Below are 20,750 nucleotides of genomic sequence, written 5' to 3'. Positions count from 1 at the left end.
TTTTATGTGGAAGGAGAAGCTGCATGCAGAGTAATTAAAAAAAAAAGAAGTTGACACGAGTTATGGGATGCTTGGCCATGTTGTGTTAGTCATCTCTTCTGTGACCTGAGCGGTGAAACCATGATGGTTTGCTAGGGGTTTTTAAGTTCTTGTTTCTCTGATCAACAGTACTGAAACTGATGAAGTTCTCATAACTCTTCCTGTACTATTTAATTCTGAGAATTTCAGGCTGTGCATAACGGTTCCGTAAGTATCCAGGTACCTTCTTGAACGGCTCCTTTTCATGCGTTGATGCTATTACTGTGATATCCGAGTTCTGTCATAAGTGGATGTGCCAGCTCTCGACAAGTTGGACCAAATTTAATACTGCTTTGGTAATGGAATTAAACCAGTACAAATTTGACATGATTGCTTTCTAATCCTGAAATTATCCCTGAACCTCGTCAGCATGTGAGTAGTTCTCAACTGACACTGGCGTGTGTTTCCCTTCTTACTCTTACTATTCAAAAATCTGTTTTTTTTTTTTAATGATGATTTCAAAACCTGTGGCTGCAGATCTCAGTGAGCATGCTTAATGCGTTTAAAAGGGTCTTGTCTGCCTTGTATCATTTCCTCCTGTATTCCCCCACTCTCCCTGGAGAAGTTCAGAGTAACTAAAAGTAGTTTTTGTAATATTTGACACTTTCACCTCTGAAAATACAGACTTGATTTGTAGCGCATTGTTAGCAGGCTTCAGCCCTGTATGGCTCCAGGTACTGTCATAATAATACAAAATGTGTGTATTTCATAAAACTTCGGAAAGTAGGGGATTAATTCTACTGGGAGCTTTTTGAAACTCAACATGAAGTGTTTTAGAGGCCATTTTAAGGCTGGAGAAGTAGGGAGTTGTCCTTCCTTCTCTGTCTTGCTCTGCCTAGTTGTGGTACTTGCTGTTAGCCATATGTTTTAAAATTGTAAAACCCCTTCCCTCCCCCCCCCCCTTTTTTTTTAAAGGGTAGTAATACTGTTTGGCTACCCACTTCCATCTGGTGGGTATGACATCTTTCTTGCCACTTTCCTCCCCCTACCTCAGCTGTTATAATGCTGACCTTACAAGCGAACTAGAGCTTCCTCTCCCATGTCCAACCCAAAAGAGATGTTCTCAGCCCTAAAACCATCCCAGAAACATTGCTAACAGGTCAGTGTTTGCACAAAAGCGGCTTAAATCTGCTGTACATCCTCTTGCCTGGCCTCTGTTTTATATCCTCTTGTGCAGGAGTCTGCGCTTGTTTCCGTGTTGAGCTCTAGGCTGCCAACAGTGGTGCCACAGCTTCCCTGGAACCACTACAGGTGACAAATCCTTCATGAAGGGGGGAAGATCCAACCAAAAAATCAGGCAGCTTGCATTGGGAACATCTGATAGGAATCCAGCATATGGCTGTGTGGGCAGCCGTAGACTTTCTGAAGCTCCGTGCTTAGGAAACCTGCCTAACTAATATTTGGGTTAATCTCTCGCTAGTAGAGCATTCAGTTCCAGACGCTTGGTAATCAGAATTTCTGCAGTCTCACCCACTGCTCCAGATCCCTATCATTCATCTGTCTATTTTAAATGCCTCTTTCAGGGAGTAGTTCTAAAATTACCCGCTGCTTTGACCTGACAATAACGGGAACATGTGAGCTCCTCCCGGTGCTGTTCAGCCAGCGTGGCTGCTTGCACCGTTCATCAGCGGCGATACTTCTGCACAGAAAAATAGGGCTTTTAAAATGCTACACTGACTCTTAGTGTCTCTTTGACCTTTCTGTTGCTGTGACCGACAGGGTTTCAATTTATCATCGCGGTGACGAGCACAGCCTGTTTGCCACGTCTGATCTTCAGGGCTAAAATTCGACCATGAAGACTTTGCTCCTTGTGTAAGCGCTGTAAGAGCTTGGCTTGCTTGCCCCTACAGATGTTGAGGATGCTGCCTCGTTCAGCTTGTCTGGCCAAGCTCGTTGTTCCCAGAATATGATTTTTTGTGGAATTTCTTGCAGATCAGTGAAACTCAGGAAAGAAGCATTAGGGTAATTCGGTAATAGTAGCTGAATCACCAGGTGTTAAGTGCATCGTGGGTACTGAATAATTTGGAATCACTTAAGTTACTGATTCACATTTTTTATAGAGATTATCTCTGCTTTTCAGAACAAAACATGGAAATGAAGAGGGATCAGAAAGAGCTATCACCTCAGGCATTGGTAGGGAAGGACAGAATTAGGGTTACTGGAGAAAGTAGTAAGTGGGAGGTGATGGAAGGGAACAGCTTCTAAGCTGCAACATAAGAAGCACTGCCCTGCTTCCTCTTTTGTCTGTTCCTCTTCCGTTTTCTAAGTAACTTTTTTTTTTCCTTAGTGCATGAACAGATTTGCATCTTTGCAGCTGCTATAACTGTGAGGAAAGCTAGTAGGGAAAGCGAGAGATGTCTCGCATTCTAGGCATGAAACGGTACTTTGCAAATTCCGGGTAACATCTTTGAGTTTTGTTTCACCTACCTCGCAGAGCTGCTGTATAATTAAAACTTCACCTGTCATCTCCCATATAATCCAAACCTCCCATGTTTTTTCATCTTTTTATGGTTCCAATTTTTTTAAATACTAGTTTTTTAAAAATTAGAGTTTTTTTTTGTCATCAGATTTAGATAATTTCTCAAAATCTGAAACCAAACATCTGCCTGGCGTTAGCTACACGTGTAATTTTGTTGTGAATTAAAACAGTTCAAAATCATTTGTTTGCTGATTGATAGCGCTATGCAAATAGTGCCCGGCAGATAGTCCAGTTGCTTAGCAATAACATTAACAGTCCTGAGTGTTTATAAAGCAAATATAATGTGATATGGTCAACAAGGTATGCGGTGCTTTTTGTATTACTTAAGTGTCCTGATAACTGTTGGAAAATGCTTATTGGGATTACACATGAGCAAGCACCTGACACCTAAGAGCAACAACTCGAGTAGGTGAATCTGATAAATGATGTGCCTGTGTTCTTTAATCTGCCGCTGCCAGCAGCTCGAGGCAAGTGGCGAACACGATGATTTTCTGAACGCCTCAGCTGTGAACTTCAAGATGTTATTTTCAGGGCTTTGATAAATACTCGGGGAATGGCTTTGGATGCGCAGGCTGGAAGCGTGTGGGTGATGGGAAAGGGATGGATCAGGGTGTTTTTGGGGAAGAGATGAGGAATTTAAGGGGAGAAAGTGGGCTGGTTGTGTGTAAGTGGGTGGCTGGACTGTACATTTGGCCATGCCATGTCCAGATCAGTGCAGTCTGGCCCGTCTTCCCATTAAACCATTGTTAATTGCTTTCCTGGGTATGGGGCTGCCTCCTGTGTGTGTATGGGGCTCTGAGTGCCAGCAGTTAGCGTCAAGCTGCTGAAGGCAGCAGCTCCTGGCGGAGGGATGCGGGTCTGAGAAGAGACACTCAGTGTTTCTCCTTATTAAATCTCAGACTGAGAGAGCACCTTCTTCAGAAGGTACTGACTGATTTTTCAACCTGTGCTGATGAAAAGCATAGAGTAAGGAACGTGGTAGTATTAGATATTACACAAGTAGAATGATGGAAAATGACTTCAGTGCAAGGATTTGTGGATACTGTGGCTTTTAAAAAGTCAGAGGTAACACCATTTGGAAAACAAAGTTAGTTATAAATTATACATGTTCAAAAACTGCTTTAGAATTAAACACTTCAAACGGGCATACTGTGTTCAGCAGCATGATTCCCCTCCTAAGGCCTGTGCGATGTGGATTTTCAGACTGTTAATGGGGTCTGTTTGGTACCATATTGTCACTTGTTAGACTCATTTTTTTAGACTGCTTAGGCAAAATCCAGGGTCCCAGATTTAACCTTGAAGCCTTCTTTCTCCCTGTGCGCTTTCCCTGTGGAAAAAATACAGAAATCCAGACAGGAACAGCATGCAATCAAGTGTCTGCAGTTTCTGGGCTAGTCTTCTGTTTAGTGCAGGTTGCAAATCATATTCAACCTGTAACGAGCATTACCCTAATGACATCAAAAATCTGAACAAAAGGCACTATTCAGAAGGCCTAAACACTTAAACTATTCTTGCGAGATTGTTTAATCTTACTCAAGTTAACAGCTTTTCAAACATTTTGCTTTGAATTCTCTCAGCCACCTATTTGGCCGGAGGAAAAAGAAACGTCAGACAAAAACCAGGAAAGTGGAAAGGTACCGTGAATAAATGTTTGATGCTGTTGTGCTGCGTGGAGCCTCACACGTTTTGCTGCAAGGCTGTTTGAGAATGTCACAGGGACTGTGTAAACAGGTTGCTATTGCAGTCAGCCATATCCTCGTACCTGGTGCAGATGCACTTGTCACCTTCAAAAAAATCCTTTTTTATTTTTAAAGCCAAGTCCTCTGGAGAAACTCAAGATAGACACTAAAGCACCATTTTAGAGTCTCAACTATTTTGGGCAAACTGATGTAGAAACATGGGGAATGGTGTTTGCTTCGTGTGTATGTACTAGTAAAAAAGAACAAGCAAAAACTGAATGGCTCGTGCTATTTGAGGAACGGTATGCAGCCTAGTAGCTGAAGACTGATGTAACCCTAGAAAAGAAAGTTAAAGGTCTCTGATGTGTGTGCAATGTGGAATAAAGAAATCAATAGGACACAAAAGCTGAGAGGGATCCTGAATCCGAAAAGAATTGCCTTCAGGTAAAATCTGTAGGGTGGCAGCGTGTGTTTGCGTGCCATGTAGGAATGGAAGGGCCATCTGCTCTGTTTTAAATGGAAAAAATAACAAAGTTAGAAGCTAAAAGTGAACGGCCTTATCAATACAAGAAAAAATATATTTATTTCAGCAGAGGAGTCTTTTGGAAAGAATGTGTTATGCAAACCAAGTTTCCAAGGAGTCTGTAGACAAAACAGACTTTAGAGCTTGATATGCAAAGTGGCTTGTCTTCTGTTGCAGTTATCGGGGTGTATGTGTATTATCAATACACCGCTGGGAAGGTTCACACGCATCTTGGAAAAACCTTTCCGTGTTTAGAAAGTGTGGTATTTGGCCTTGTGTGGCACAGTGTCTTGTAAATAAGATGATCTTGTGCTTCAGCTGCCTTGTGGAGTTCTCTGTCTGGCCTTTATATGGGGTGGATCTCAGAGAGGTGTGGGAATGTCCCAGTTCTGAACTACTGAAATAATTCTGGGAACTGATTTTTTTTTTTTTTTGGCTGTTTGCTGAGGATCTTCCTGGGTACATGTCCTTCCAGTCTTTGTTCTACCCGCTCTTCCCATATGGATAGATGGCACTTAAAATTTTTTATTGTTTCTGGCTTGCTTAGCAGGTGACTTGCTGAGATGAATCCTGCTCCTCCTCAGCAACCGAGCACTCTGGTTCCATTATAGGATTAAATCTTTAATTCAGAAGTCATTAGCCTCATCCTCTTTGACCACTAAGTACCAAAATAAGTATTTTCCACTGTATATTGTGTTAGCTTCTACAAGATAGAACTTGACTTCTAAGGCATGTTAGCATTTAATCATAATAAAAAAGGGTAGATCCCTTACCTAAATATTTAGATAAGGATTTTTTTTTTTTGTCTATGTAGTGTCTGCTTACTGATTACTCACTTTTAAAATGCAAAACATTGGAGTATGGGAACAATTGTCTGCAATGCTTCTGGATTCCTTTCCATGATAATATTTTTTCCCTGTTCCTCGCTAACATACTTGCGTGCCTACTCCTGCCTTCGCTGATCTTATATAAAAAGCTATCAGTTCTTTTCCTATTCTTGCTTGCCAAAAAGTCTTAAGCTAAATTAGTTGATGAAAATGTCTCTATTCTACTGTTGCTGAGTCAGAAGTGTTTATTTAAAGATGATGAATTTAGTAATCATCAGACCATGCTTAAATCATCAGGAATGCTAATTATAGATAGGCTAACCTCTATTTCTGAAATACTTAATGACTTCAAGCCCAAATCCTTCCATCTTAAGTTAATAAATGAATCAATTTCAGCTGGAAATGGGTGAGAATAATCAGAAAGATTAAAGTAGTAATTATCTAGATGAAAACATGAAACTTGTATCCCACGCTACGGGGTGGGGGGGAAGCTGAATGAGATGCTCTCTTTTTATGTTCTTTACTGTAAGAAAAGAACAAAACTTTGAGATTTTTTTTTTTCCTGGAATCATAATTTTAAATATCTTGTGTTGATGATGGTTTCCTCTTTTTGGTGTGTTTTGAATGTTTTTACAGCTTTGCCTTTCCAACTTTGCTGTCTACTTTCCTAATTCTGGTGTTTTCTGTTGGTGTTTTTATTAGCTAATCTATAAGGACAGCTAGCGTATTTGAGAGTCAGACCATCTAGTTCAAACAAAACACAACATCTTATTTCCAGTAACTAAACTGCTGTCATAGTGGTGGTATCCGCAGGTAACTTAACTCAGATGAAGCTCTTTAAGAGGAGGATGAAGTCTTCGGTTTCTTCTGGGTGTAGTACGTGAGACAGTTTTTGAGGTAAAGCCTCTGAAATTTAGATCATTTAACTTGTCTATTGCACACGGTGAGGAAATGCCCAGATTCTTGTCTGCATGTGCCAGTTATCTGGAAGTTCCATTTTCTTGGTGATTGTGCAATGTAATGATGATGTAATGGACTTGTATATTGATGCAAAGCAGGACTGGACTATCCTACTGAATCTAGAATCCTCTTTGTTTTCAGAGATCATTTTTGGTTTTCAGAGAAGCCTGTTGTTGTTCCTGGGTTTCCCTTTAAAACTAATGGAAACCTGGCTACTTCCTCCAAAGAATGTATAAAGAAAAAAAGGAAAAATAAAAGGATTTTATTGTATTAGACTGAGCTAGGTGCAGACTGTCCAGCTGATTGTGCTTTCAGAAAGTGGTCACCAGTTCTAGGGAGGAGTCCCTGTTTAATTAGCTGATAGAAAAATGATTCAGTACAGCGTTCTCATATGGGAACGCTTGGACTAAATGGACCTTTAGATGTTAGGCTACGTGGTGATAAAATGAATAAAGAGCAGGCAGGTACAATTACTTAAATCACTGCTGGTGTGTCAGTGTTCAGGGTGTTTATGGATGTTTTTAGATCAAATTTAAAGTTGAAATAAGGCTTGCTTGTACTAGTAAAGTACACTTAAACCTGGGCTGTACTTTTGAGAGGTGAATGTCAAATAAAACTGCATGTTTCACTGTAAATAAATCGGTTGTCTTTATGGGCAGAGATAATTCTTTAATTGGTTCTGTGACTTAATGTCTTTTTTTTTTTTTTCTTTTTCCTCCAGTAGTTGTAGGATTACAATAGCTTCAGGAGAAATGGTATAGGTAGCATTAGAGATTGGAAAAAAAGAAAAAGCTAAACATGTAAAAATTGGTATTTCCCACAAATGCTCTGGGGAATTCTGTGCTTTTAATGAAGATGGGTTCAGTATGCCAGTTGTGTAGATGAAAGGCAGACACCACCGTGGCAAACGCAACAAACGTTACATGCACTGTTACTGCTCTACCAAGCCATCCCCTCCAAACGTAGTTTTAATTCAGTTTACATACAAAGGTAAGGCTGCTTTGTGATGATGATTCTAGCTCTGGAGAGCTTTGGGAAGAGAAATTGTGAGGGATGCCTGCCCTGAAAAGAAGGGGTTAATCAGAGGTTTTTAAATCCTTCCCAAGCCTCAAGGGTCAAATATACCTGGTATCAGAAAAATCGTGTATGTGCCTTCTGTTTTAATGTTTGGGGGGGGATTTTGATCTTGTTGGGGGGAAAACCCAGCTCCCAACACCTGTTATCTCAGTCTCTTCACTGAGTTCCTGTTGTGTCAAATGACCCCCCCCCCCCCCCGCCCCCCGTGACCTGAATCTCTCAAAACTTTGTTACAACAGGGGATTGTCACCTCATTAAACTTTTGTATGGCTTTGGAGCCGGGACAGTTAGTGTTTGAGAACAAATGAGTCTGAGCATCACAAGAATGTTTTGTGCCTGTGTAGAGTCCCAGTTCATAAGTGCCAAGTTTAGGCAACTGCTTATCTTTGGGCTATTCTTAACCTCTGCAAACATGTATTGCAAACATTTCTAGCATGTCTTTAACCTTGCTGTTAGAGTTCAGTCTGGTGTACAATTTCTGGCATTAAAAAAAAAAACATCGTAACTTTTCTGACCATCAGGTTACCGAAACTGTGGAAGCATCAATCTTCTCTAACTCACAGAAACTCTAGAAAAAGACTTCAGTTAAACATGCGGTTACTGTTGTCTGTCAGTACAGGCAAGAGTATTTGGCATTCAAACAGTAACTGGATCTTAATGGACTTCAAAAATACTCAGTTGCTGTTGCTTTACATAGGCAATTGGAGAATAATGATGAATGGGGTGATAAAAGGCTATAAATTAGCTGGGGATTTGTCTTGTACTCTTAATGTAGCATCTACCCTGCCCTCATCTGTGCTTTTTCTCTGTAGGTATTAGTAATCATTCATCCATATATCTCTTAATTTTCAATGTTTGTTCTCCTTTTCTGCTTTGTTTTCCTTTTGTGTTCCAGAAGGGACTGTAGAAAGCAGTACCTTCTGAGTTAAATATGTGCTGAATATTCTGAGTACCTTCATTAAATATGTATTTTAACACTTGAACAAACTGTTAGTGGTGGTTTAATTCAGGCAGCCTTAATCTAAACGTTTGGACTGAAACAGTGGTTCATCTAGTTGCAGATTATGAGCAAAGTAGTCCCAAGTTATGCAGTTGTGGGACTTTGTGCAGGTCTTGTGATGGTAAAATGGCTGCTTTTACAAAGCATATGACATTCACGCAGATTCATGGGCAGGCTTTGAACGAAAAGTTAAGACCAAAGCAATTTCATCTGTACCTGTCTTGTTTTTCTTAATCTTACCTACAGTTACCTGTTAATCAGACTTTCAGACTTTTTTTTTTAATGGATTCTACTTAGTCTTAGTTCTGTAGCAGTCTTTAGAGCATTAATGTTTTGGTTCAGTTTCTTGGGGTTGCTTTTTTGATAAGATCTCTTGCCAGTTTGAACATAGCCTTCTTTTATTGCTGTCTGCACCCCAGAAACTGTTTATGATGGCTGTTCCTACGTATCTAATTGGACCTTATTAGCATGATGGTGATATGGCGATACTGTCTTCAGTTCTTGGGGTTTCTGGGTGGTTCGGAGCTGGAATGTAGTTGGGTTTACATTTGCAAGGCACATGAGCAGGGTGTCACCTGGGACAGTACAGTACAACCAAGTGCCTTCTGTATGATGGATGTATTTGGTATTCCTTTCACTGTCATCTTCCACTTTGATTTTTGTCTGCGGCTCAAATTCAGTTTGCATCCATCTGAAAAGGTTTCATGGGCTGAGCTTCTTGTTCTCTTCAGCTGTTGCCTTATTTGCCCTCACCAGTGGAAGAACGAGGGAACGTGGCTTTCCTCCTTAAAAACAACCAGGAAGGGAGAAGGGTTGGTTGTGCTTTCATTTTTCAGGCGAGCCTGAGCTTCAGCTGGTATAAGGAACTGTGTGCCACATAGTGAAGGCTACTGCTGTGGAGAGCTGCGGTTGTGGCTTGGCTTCCAACCAGGAGTGTAGAAGCCAAATAGGTGACGTAATTTTTAAAATATAGCTTAATATAAGGTATGTTCTGAGGAGTTGTCTGCTGTACTCCTGGAACTGTTTTTCATAGGCCATACAGTCTCTCCTGCTTCTCATATCCTGCAGTTACAATATTTTGGGAACCAGTTGCAAGTTCATCTAATGCTCTGTTATTTTTCTTTCTCTTATTTCAGAAAATCACTTTGTGTTTTAGTTCCTGGAGGGTGATTGCAAGCATGTGGCCTTTGCAGGGTCTCAATTGCAGGGTCTTTGTGAAGTCTCCACCATTCTTCTGTTGAGTGCTTTTGAGTGTTGTGTTGGTCTTGCTGTCTTGCTGAGGCAGTAGTGCTTGTGAATTTTGAGTTTTGTCTGTTCTTGTTGAATTGCTTCAGAAGGCCGTGAGCAACCTGATGTGATTTTGAAGTTAACCCTCATCTGAGCAGGAGGTTGGTCTAGATAGAGAACCCTTCCAAAGTAATTTTTTGTTATTCTGTGGTTGGTGGTACCAGACTACTGTGTGCTACGTTGTACTTCACTTAGTGGTTTCTGAGGCCTACATTTCACCTAATTTTTATGATGGTTGTTTTAAATTGGTCTGCCATGTCATTACTTGCTCCCATACCTTGAAGGTATAAACTTCTGTTCTCTGACTTGTCAAGCCTCCAGCAAAAGGCATTTACTTGGTCAATTAAGAATATTTGTATTTCACTATTCCTGTTTCCTGTGGCTCATCTGTTCCTATGTATCCAATTTGAGGTCTTTTTTCAGAGTTCTTGTAATTTCATCCAAAGTAGATGGTAGCGGAGAACTCAGCTGCTTGAGTAATTAGGGAAGCTAAGGCAATTCATTGGAATAATTGAATAAATTTTTGATTTAATAATTATAAATACAGTCTTGACCAGAAAACCCATGGAGTCTATGTGCAGTATTGGAACTACGATAGTAGACCAAACTGTAGCTTGGTACAATAACAAAAGATTCAGACTGTGTCAAATTCTGTTATGACAGTTGATTACTAAATTTGGAAGTGTAGATTTTTATAAACTGCGTGTTTTCCACTGAATTCACAATGTTGTGGTCAGTGTTTTGTTTTTTTCAGATTACCATGTTCTGTGCGTGTAGAAGTGAGTCAGCTTAGAAAGGGGTACAGGAGCCCCAAGAGGTCAAGGCTTGATATTTGTGTGTTGTTACCTCTGTGATGTCCTCAGTCATTTGGATCTTGTGAATTGGATTCCTGGGCATATGGATCTCCAGAAGTGAGTGGTGTGATTCAGTTTGAGGTGATCCCAGATCATCTTTAATGATGCTGCCTTGTCTTACGAGCTGTCACGCTGCTGGGCTGAGTAAACTAACGATAGTTGCCATTAATGCTTGACCTGGCAGTGTGTGTGTTCTGCCTCTTCAGAGAGAAGGCCAGCTTCCTGACAAAGCGGTGCTGACATCACTTGTGCACGAGTGATGCTTTTGGCAGTTGAAGAACAAGTCTTTGCCATGTTGGCTGATGCTCTATTAAAACAAACAGGAACAAAAAAAAGGGGGGGGGGAGACCAATACCCCCAAGCATTTTGGTGTTTGTAAAGGGAGAAACACTGAATAGATACCAGGATGGTGAAAATGATTGTGTGTTGGAGTACTTTTAACTGTGCTGTTTTTTTTTTGTAAGGAAATGTTTTTAAAGAAACACAATCTGATTGTAAAAGTGCATTCTGGTATTTTAGCAGTAAACGCTTTCAGAAATTAAGACTCTCTAAAATCTGGCTGCTCTGATATACCAGCCCTGTGTGCGGACGTACCTGTACTCGTGTGTATTTTCACAAGCTGGGTTCAGCTCAGTTATAACACCCCGGGAATAGTGGCTGGAATTCAGGGTCCCAGTGCATGACATCTTGCAGCCTTAATATTTGCTCAGAGGTAACTGCCAGCGAACAAGTTCAGATTTGCTGGGGGGGGAGCACGGTGACCCTTTGGCATCCCCTGTTAAAACAACGAGTTATTTTTGTCGCATCTTGTGAATCTGGCTCAAAGGATAAGGCTCGTTTCTCAATAAAGCTGCATCACGGTGGGCATGTGCTTTGTTGTGGGTAAGCTAATGACCTAGCAATGGAAAGTATTGCATTTGGAGAAGTTTAGTTAGTGTAAGGGTTACTTTAGAAGGGACATTGGCTTTACAGTGGGGAAAAAACATAGTTTTAAATGTTGTCACTTCAGTGTTTTGAAAGGGGAAGAGAACGAGGTGTCTCTTACTCGGTTATGCCTCCATAAAATGAAATGCTCTTTTTTCCTTTCATCGGCACCAGTATCTTGCTCCCCTTGCCTGTCAGGGATCAGAGGATTGAGGGAAGGAAGTGTTTCATTACCTTTGTTCAGCTCACCCGAGAAAAACTGTGTGAGCTCCCAGCCCGTTTCAGATCACTGTCCTTGTGCCTCTGTGCAGGTCAGCCCCTAGGACTCGAAGCTGCCACAGCTTCCTAACCTTAGAGCCAGGGGGATGTTTGTCAGGGCTCCTTCTTGAACATTTACTCTGAAAGCCACCACATTTCTGGCCCCTGAGCTCTTTTACAGTCCTGAAAGTGTAGGAAAGCGTAGCTGAGCCCTGCAGCCACCCACACCCCATTTCTGGGTGCCTTACTGAGAGGGGCCGAGCGATGGGGGCATCTCCACGGGCACCCAAACGCTTCCTCAGGTATTTCTCCTGCCAGTTTTCCTTTGGGATGTTCTTTCTGTGTGTTTTCCCTCTGCTACCGAGCCAGCTTCAGTGGGCTGTGCGAGGCGGCAGCGAGGGGCTGGGGGCTGGCGGCAGCGCCAGGGGCCGGGCGCGGCGAGCTCTGAGGTGACCAGGAACACCCGAGGGGCTCGCCCCTCGCCTCGCCCTTCTCCTTACCTCCCGCTAAGGCGGATTTTTATTTATATATATATATGTATGTATGTATGTATAGATATGTATTTGTACGCTTCCCACCTGGCGGGGGCTGGCCGCGGAGGGGCGCCCGGCACCAGGCGAGGCCGGTCCCCGAGCGCTCCCTGGCGGCCCCGGCTCGCCCCGGCCGCGGCCGCCAGGTGGCGGGGTTGGGCCGCGCCTGGGCCCCGCTCCCCGGCCGCGGAGCTGCGGCGGAAAAGAAAACAAAACCCTGCGGCCTCGTCCCTCAGAGCAGCTTCGTTAGCCTTCTGAGCCATTGATTCAGGTTTCGCTCTTAAATAACGTATTTTAGTATAAATAACGTATTTTAGTAGAAGCAGGACGAAGGCCGAAGAGCATCTGACAGCCAGGAAGAGCCGTGACGGCTTCGGTCAGCAGTCACCCGTGCCTGTGGGCATTGAAGGCAGCAGTGGGGTTTGGAGGGACATGCCCTCCTTCAGGGATACGGGGTCCGGTGTGCAGCGGTCTGGTGACGCGCTGCTCAGGATGCTGGAGCATTCAGGTGACCTTACACCTGGGCTGCTCTTCAGGGACTTGGAGGAAGTAGCTAATGGCATTAACGTTGCTTTTTTTCTGCAGCAAATCTGGCTGTCCTGCTTGTATGTATGATAGCGATTGTTTCACCTTTCTGTGGAATGGTTCCAGCTTCAGGACTTTGAAAATTAATTTTCACTTATACGTAGCTTTTAACCTTGAAGTCGTTCAGAGTTAGGCCCCCAGAGAGAAGTCACCGCTGAGAGGAGTGGATGCCTCTCCAAGCCCAGGAGGGAAGCAGAAGAGGTGGGAAAGGCAGAAAAAGCTTCAGTAACGTCAGGACCAGGTTATTTTTAGCCAAGGCTGTGCTATCGGTAGTGTAGCATATTTCAACAGAGATCTCTTAGGTATGGTGCTCTTAATCGGGCAGTCTTAATTACTGTTGCAGTTGAATAACACTCCCAAATTATGTGATACTTGGGGGGGAAAAAATAGGTGAATGGTGTTATCTCTGCTTACACCTTTTTATCTTGTTCGAGTTCCCAGCTGGAAACAAGGAGGCTTCGCTTCCCTAGCGTGACTGTAGAAGTTAACTGCACGCTGTAAGGAGGCCTTCAGGGGCAGGCTCAGTGGACAGCATTCAGCCGTGCTGCAGCAAGGCCGGGGACTCTGGCTACATAAGCCTCATGCACTGCTGATTCCCATTTTTGTGCACAGTGTGCTGTGAGGAAGCATAAAAATATGCGTGTTACCTCCTCGGTTTGCCTCAGATATCATGCATGTGGTCAAAGGGTAGTTTATTTTAAAAGCTGAGTTATTTTATGTCCACTGGTATCAGTGACGATTTTGTCTTGCTATGCGATCAAGCTGATGCAGAAGTAAAGAATAAAAATAAAGTTGGTTTTATGCATTTAGAGGAGTGTGTAGCAAAAATGAGATTTTTTTTTCACACTTTTTATATGGTGATACATGTTTTTGTAGGCAGCTGAGCTATTACATAATATGGGCCTTGAAGGAGAAAAGCAGCAACCTGGCTGGTGAATGTGCTCAAGTCAGCACGAGCAGCCTCACTTTAAAAAAAAAAAAGTGAGGATGTGTGTTGTGGAGCAGCATTTAATTCTAGTAAAAGCTTTCTTGAACACATGAGCAGCAATTTGAGACTGAAAGCTCTCTAATTTCCTCTTAACTCAGGTTGTCAGGGAAATAATTGAGACAAGTGATGAAACAGAATGAAGACTGTAAGGTTCCAGATTCTTCAAATAGCTTTTTTGCTCTGCAATGTAACAAAGGTCCAGATGTTTAAAAAGCAGAATCCATCTATTCCACTCATTCCTGCTGCCCCCCCCCCCCTTTTTTTTTAAAAAAAAAAAAAAGATTCTGAGCACTTTTTGGAACTGCTGAGACAGCTGCTGAGCCAAGTGTAAAAGATCTGAACCTAAAATGGTTCTAGGGTTAGTCTGTGGTGTATGATAACAAGTCGTGATTTTTCTTTTTACCTGTTACCTGTGGCTTTTCAAAGGTCCCAGATACATCTGTTCTTGTGGGCTGTCACAACTTGTCATACAGTGTGCTAGTAAGAAAAAACAGACTTTTTTTTCTCCATTCTTTAGTGACATCAGTAACTCAGATGAACTAAATGCACTCTGTATCCATTTCTCTCACCCTCAGCTCTTTGTCTTTTGTTCCCCTTATGCTTGTAAGGTGGTTGCCAAATGTGTCTTCTGGGATGGGAAGAAGACCTAGAAGATTTAGTATTCCCCATTCTATTAAATTGAGGGGGAAAGGACAGAAAAGGCTGTGGGGAAGAAGTGGATGAACTGGAAATCAGGAGAACAAAGCATGGGAGCAGAAAACCTGTGATTCCCTCACAGAAAGGGCACCGTCTGTAGTTACCTTCTGGAGTGCCATTAGGTGCTGTGCCTGATGGCTTTTGCCTACCAGAGTTTTCACTCAGTCCATCGAACTGATTTTTTTTGGTGGTTATTTTTTTTGTATGTTAAGATCTTCCCTTTCAGAGTTTGGGTTATGCTGGACACTGAAAAAACTGCTTTATAGGAGGGAAAGATATTCTTAAAATCTGCCTTTGGTGCAGGGAGATCAATTTTGTTGGGCTGCTTCTGTTTCTAGTGGAGAGGCAGGGACAAAGGGCCTTAGGCTGTGTTCTGCCCTCCGGACACTGAACCTTGCCTCTGCTAAAGGAAGCTTTGGGAAGTATCTTGAGGAAACACCTCGACACCCAGTACACAGATTTATTACAGTAACACTGCAAGCAGACTTCCCCCCCCCTTTTAACAATGGGCATATCTTGAAGGGTTCCTTTGAATGGACCGAAAAGTATCATAGTTGACAAATCTGACTTAATTATATTTTTTGAGTGAAATAATTGGATAATGTCAGTGCCAATACCTCTTTGTTCCTAGGTACAGATGATTCAGTCACTTGTCAAATAACCCTGAAGTATTCAACAGACTTCATGTTAATTGTGCTTGCTGTTAGTTTCTCTTATAATATTATAGCTTTAACTATAACTTTTTTTCTCTTCTCTGCTGTTTTTTTTCCTGCCTGTTTGCTTGCTTATCTTCTTTGGAATGTGGTTCTTCAACTGTTCTGATAATCTTCTGACACAGGTAAATACCAGCCTGTTTATATCAATATTTACTGAGCATACCCTCTGCTTGGCAGCACGCAATGAATCTTTAATCAGATGTTGCACACACTCAGCTGCAGACTGGGACAGAGCAATCCCCCTGCAGTGGCGGGTGTTGTTAGAGAAGATTAGCTGGGAGAATGTCCTGGATATTTCCTTCCTATCTGCTTTTCTTATTCTTCCTGACCTACCTCCGAACCTTCCATACACATAAATGGACAAAAAATCACCCATGCTTGCTTTCTGGTGCTAGTGCTTTGTGTCTAGTGTGCTCTGGTGGACTTTATCCTGATAGCGTGGTTGGTGTGTGTACGTGTGAGGAAAGGGAAATTAGCCTAGAATTAATAATATTAATGTATCCCCTCTTTCCCCTCTGTCAGCCCCTCATTTCTGCCCTCACTTTTGTATTGTCCAGATGGTATCTAGCAGGTTATCTTCGGTAGATTAGTTTTTCCATCAGATCCAGTGCCAAGGAGAAGGCAGGAACACATGGGCAGGATGAAGTAGGAGAACTTTTCGGAGCAACTAATTGGAGCCCATTGCAAAATACAATAGTGGAATACATTAATGGGGCGAGAGGAAAAGAATGTAATTTAACTCGTCTTGTTAGCTGTGTTCGTGTCTCTTATTAAACCATGGAGTTCAGCTTCTGTCAGTGGAACGCCTGTTGACATGAATGCCTGAGCAGATTACATCCCTGGACGTAGGTCCGTACGTATGGACCAACAGGGCTCACCACAAATGTTTAATGGGATATTGAACTGCTCGCTGAAGGAGAAAGTAATAAACTTTGATTTTTTTTTTTTTTTTTGGCATCTTGGAAACAAGAACTCCTGGTTCTTATAACTTGATAAATTGATATTCAGAAGCCAAAAGTACAGACTTTGGAGCACATTTAGAACCTATAGTCCTTACCTCTTCTGGTGTTCCTTTTGTTGAGCATTATCAAGTGTTGGCCGTTATTAACTAAGAAGGAAATGTGAATATGTCAGTAAGAGAGCTTTGTCTGCCTGCCTCTCCTCCCCACTCTAAAGCCTGCTCCCTCCCTTCCTCCCTGCGGAACGAAAATGATGCTGTGTTATTTGGAGCTCGCACAGAGCTGTTCTCTTGAAAATCCCCGTGCTTGCTGTGACTGAATCAGTTGTGATGGTGGAAAGGCAGCTGTAGGCAGGCTTTTTACTTCTAATTGCCTCGCTGTTTAACTCACCTCCACCAAGGGACAGCAGCTGTAGCAGTGGAACCCAGGGCTGCTACTGCAGTGCTCCTGGCAGCAGGAATAGGGTGGGGGGAGAGGGTTTTGTGCATGGTGATGAAATGCAGGCAGCGTGGTCAGAGCTGTGTGAGCTGTTCTGGGATGAGCTTCCCTAGCACTGCCACGTTCATGCTGTCCAGTGGGGTAAGGTGAGCAATTCAAAGATCCTGGCTAACACAACTGTTAGACTTCAGGTACCTTATATTAAAGTGTTCCTCTAACCCACTGCATTTAGAGCATGAACTAAGGAAAGAGTCATAATAGGCTGGACGTTTGTCTCCTTTCTCTGTATAAGTGAGCAGAGTTTGGACACTTATTTTCGTTACTTTTGCCTTTTCCAAAAGCTTCATCGTAAGACAGCGGTGTCGTGGCACTGGGTGATGAATTGAAGTACTGGTCTGCCAAGGGAAATTGCAGGGCTTTAGCAACCACTTATCGTAGATTTAGTTTCTTAATCCTTCCCTTCCTATATTTTGCCTTTCCCTGAAAAAATCCGGAGTTTCCAGAAATGTTCTTTCTATTTTTAAGATGTTGTATTAAATGGACCAAAAAAATAACATCTGCTATTACCTTTCTTTTGGATATTTTTAGCTCATAATTCCTTTATCCTCTTCACTCCCACATGCAGTTCCTGACCCTTCTGTCTTTAATGCCTTGTTCTCCTTGCTGTTTTCTCTGACTACTTTTTTTCCCTGCTCTTTCCCTGCATCCACTTGCCATTTTTTCCATGTTCTTCGTTCTATCTCATTGTTATGTCTGTCTTTAGTTCACTGACATGTTTTTTCTAGTCTCTACTTAGGTGGTTTACTTGCGATTCTGTTACTTAATATTTGATTTCATTATAAATACATCCTTTCATTTCTCAGTCCCGTTAATAACAGCGTATATAAAAATAATCTCATCCTCTGAGATACAATAACACCCTTCCAAAACTTTACGCATTTAGCTTCCCAGAATAACCTCCATAGCTCTTATTTACCCAATTTGAGCAATTCTTCTCAAGAAAAAAGATTGATAATTGCAGGCTATGGAGCCAAAGTCACAATTTCAGGTTTAGAAGGGGCATTTTGGTACATCTGGAGTTTCTTCAGTTCTGTGCTCCTTACTGATAAGGGCAGAAATAAATATACAGTCAGAAGGTGTTTGACGAAAATGCTTTGTCAGAATTGTCAGAAGAAGCTAATTCCAGAATGGCTTGGTTTTGTTACGTAGCCAGATCAGAAAATTGAAGGTTGTGACTCTTAGTCCTTGTGAAACAAACAGTGCCGAATGCATTCGATTTCCAAAAATACCAAAATAAATACAGGGTAAGAACTGTGTGAGAATTAAATGTTCACGGTAAAAATAAGAAGGTACAGGATTAGTACTGTCTCCTGATGCCTGCAGAAGTAACTAACGCTTAGGGGTAGGGTATTGGTGACACCTGAACTACTGGGGCTTAATCATTGATCATGGGGGGGGAACTGGCTGTATCTCAGTGGCTCCAAATGGCGAGGTATTGACTCTGCTACCTGGGGTGTTATTTTGTTGCCACTGTTGTCTCCTGAAACCTCTTTATCTAGGCACTTGTATACACCTTCATGGAAATCAGCATGTTCTAGTGAGTTTCGTAGCCACCATGGAAGTTATTTATGTGAGAAGGGTTTCTGTGCGAGACACGTGTCAGATGCTGCAGTTCCGTTTCAGCAGCGAGTTACGCCCTTCTTCCTTCTGCATGTGTGGGGCAAGTCCCTGCTGCCATCCCTGCGCTGCTGCTCGTCCAGGAGCTGAGCGGCCTCAGCACCAGCAGCCTTTGGTTCCTGGAGGCACCGGTGAGAAGCCAGACTGACTCTGGTTTAGACATCAGGGAATTGTTTCAGCTGCATCTCACCTTGTAGAGCTTCTGCCCTAAATGAAGAAGGGAGTCAGGATGGTGAAGTGTTATGGGGAGGCTGCTGGTGCTTCCCCCCTGTGAAAATGTTGGGCAAAAAAAAACTTTTAATTATCAATCCTTTTTCTTGGAAAGTTTAAAAGCTCTTACGGTCTCTTACTTCTAAAACTTCAGTTAGAACTACATTATTGTAAGTTTTTACAGGTATCACTGAATGCCAAAGCAGTACCAGATAGGAGTCTCATGAAGTTCCTGTACTAATGAGGAGCTTCTGATATTCAGGAGTACTGGTTACTGCTAGCCCACACCTAGTGATGCACCTCAGTTTGGGCAGGATGCTGATTTGTTTAGCTGTCCTGTTAAGGTTTTGGATATTAAGGTACAACCGCTGCTCCCTCGGGGAGCTGCCCTTCTGAACACAGAGGTTTGTGTCCTGCTTAGTGCTGTATTTTTCTGTTGAAATTAATTTACCTTTGACCTTGAGGCTCTGTCTCATGGGTTGTACGACTGGCAACTTCATCATGCTCTGAAGTTTTCTTAAAAACCAAATGTATGTGAGTGCTGGGGGAGGATGCTTTCCCCTCCAGTCTTGCTGGTATCCAGGAATCCTTCCTTATTTGTTTTGTGTTCCGCTGATGTAACACGCAAAATGAATTGACAACCCCTTGCAGCAAAAAGTGCTGAGCCGCTGTTACTGTGCTGTGTCAGTCCGTGTTAATCAGGCTCCTTGTTAATCACATTCTGCTTGTTTGGCTTTCACAGGTACTAGAGCAAAGAAAGAGAATGGTGCTTTTTAGAAGAGGATAGCATAGCATGGCCAGGGGAAAAGATGTCTTACCTAGAGAAGCTGAAGGGGTATGAGGCTCGTCTTCCTGAACACCTCCGGTTTTACTCCACAGTACAAATACCCATAAATCGGTCATACTGACACAGTTCTACTCTGAATACACTTGGAGGCCTTTTGTTCTTCTGTGTGATGAAATGCTGGGAGCTCAGAGATTTCCCTTTAGTGGCAGGTAAAGCGTTCACTTACGTTGTGCCCTGTGGTTCTTGGAGGAGACTGACTCCCTGCCGCTGCCCTGTCATGCTTGTGGTGTCATTCAAATCTTTGTAAATAAATAAGAAATCACTCCTGGATCTGCTCCAGAGATTCAAATTAATATCTCTTTAGCAGCCAGGGTGGTTGTGTTTCAAAACTGCCACATCAGAATTAACTAGTCAGAGTTTTGCAAAGTCTCAGCTATGTGACATGAGTAATTTCTTTAAAAGAAACCAACTAAGCTAGTTCTTAGAAGAAAATTCTCACAAGAATTAAGCATTAAGCTATCTCTTCCTGTGCGGGAGCTCCTTAAGCTGCAGATTGACAGGGAGGAGGATGCTGCAGGAAAGTTAAACTTGGCCACTTGTCTTTTTTTAGGTTGTCCTGGGGGCTTCCTCCTCTGGGAAGCCCCCCTCCCTGGGCTAGATGGGTATTTCTGATGAAAATATAAAGCAAACATAGAACAGCAGGCTAATGATGTGCAACTGTAATGCTCATTTGTCACTGAAAAGCTTACCTTCTGTATTGCTTGGTGGTGATTGGGAAAGGTTTCAAACAATATTCCAAAGATGCACAGCTGGGATGTTCCTAGCTAAAGACATTCTTTTTTTTTTTTGAGTTCCTTAATGGTGAGCTGAAATAAATTGCAGCTAGATAAGATAGTTTTATAACGTCAGCCCAAAATATGAAGATTGCAAAGGTCTAGCTGTGTCTTCTGATGGTATAGGGTTTGGGATGAGGCACTTGGCAGGCTTGACATCTGCATACTTGTCTTTCACTTCAGTGCTTTGGTTTCCCTTACTGTGAAAACCTCTGTGTACAGCTTCTTGTAGGTTTTTTTTTCACCCCTTGTCGGTTTCACTTCCTTTGATATTTCAGCGCGCATTGCTTCACTGCTGAGTTCTAATGAATATTTTCTGAGATCAGGTTTGTTTTTGTGTGCTGCTGTCTCTGCTGAGCAGCCTTGCGAAACGCTCCTTGCCAAG

At 42.4% G+C, this 20,750-nt stretch overlaps 1 protein-coding gene and 1 long non-coding RNA gene across 2 annotated transcripts in view; both read left to right on the top strand.

Moving 5' to 3' along the window:
• TSC22D1 (TSC22 domain family member 1) overlaps window positions 1-20,750 on the top strand; it is an 86,047-nt gene that overhangs the window by 47,786 nt on the left and 17,511 nt on the right. The gene's annotated exons all lie outside the window — the stretch shown is intronic.
• Window positions 1-20,750, top strand: part of LOC118164782 — a 39,272-nt gene that overhangs the window by 17,008 nt on the left and 1,514 nt on the right. Inside the window, exons 4-6 of the long non-coding RNA XR_004749670.1 lie at window positions 9,760-9,770; window positions 10,549-10,563; window positions 16,895-16,902. This is a non-coding gene — a long non-coding RNA (uncharacterized LOC118164782). The remainder of the gene's footprint in view (window positions 1-9,759; window positions 9,771-10,548; window positions 10,564-16,894; window positions 16,903-20,750) is intronic.

Source organism: Oxyura jamaicensis, chromosome 1 (assembly GCF_011077185.1).
Source record: "Oxyura jamaicensis isolate SHBP4307 breed ruddy duck chromosome 1, BPBGC_Ojam_1.0, whole genome shotgun sequence".
Lineage (NCBI taxonomy): Eukaryota > Metazoa > Chordata > Aves > Anseriformes > Anatidae > Oxyura > Oxyura jamaicensis.
The sequence above is the reverse complement of the archived record's forward strand: the minus strand, read 5'-3'. Positions and strand labels throughout refer to the sequence as shown.